We start from the raw sequence: 551 nt of genomic DNA, 5'->3' as shown, positions 1-551 counted from the left end.
CAAGCCATTGCCTTTTCTTTCCACCTTTTAACTACTATTAATAATGGTGCAATAAGCATCTTTCTGTAACAAGCTTTTCCAATATTTAGGATTATTTCCTTAGGCTCAACTCTTCAAAGTGGAACTGCTGGATAAAGGACAATACTTAGGTTTTTGAGATGTGCTGTGAAATAGCTTTTCCAAAACACTGTTCCACTTAATTTTTTCACATATACTGTCCTCTGGACCAAAGTGAAAAAGATCAATGAACTTGAAATTTCAATGCAAGTGGTCACAATGTACATAAGAGACTGACTTTATTTATTGTGAAATGTACAGTACATACAGAAAAGTATATAAAAATTATGTGCTTTAAAGAATAATAATGAGCCACGCATGGTGGCTCATACCTGTAATCACAGCACTTTAGGAGGCGGAGGTGGGTGGATCACCTGAGGTCAGGATTCGAGACCAGCCCGGCCAACATGGTAAAACCCTGTCTCTACAAAAAATATAAAAAAACCCCAAAACAACAACAACAACAAAAAAAAAAAAAAAAAAAAAAAAAAAAA

Source organism: Sapajus apella, unplaced genomic scaffold (assembly GCF_009761245.1).
Source record: "Sapajus apella isolate SASKATOON/1434 unplaced genomic scaffold, GSC_monkey_1.0 scaffold19, whole genome shotgun sequence".
NCBI lineage: Eukaryota > Metazoa > Chordata > Mammalia > Primates > Cebidae > Sapajus > Sapajus apella.
This window is presented reverse-complemented; position numbering follows the sequence as displayed.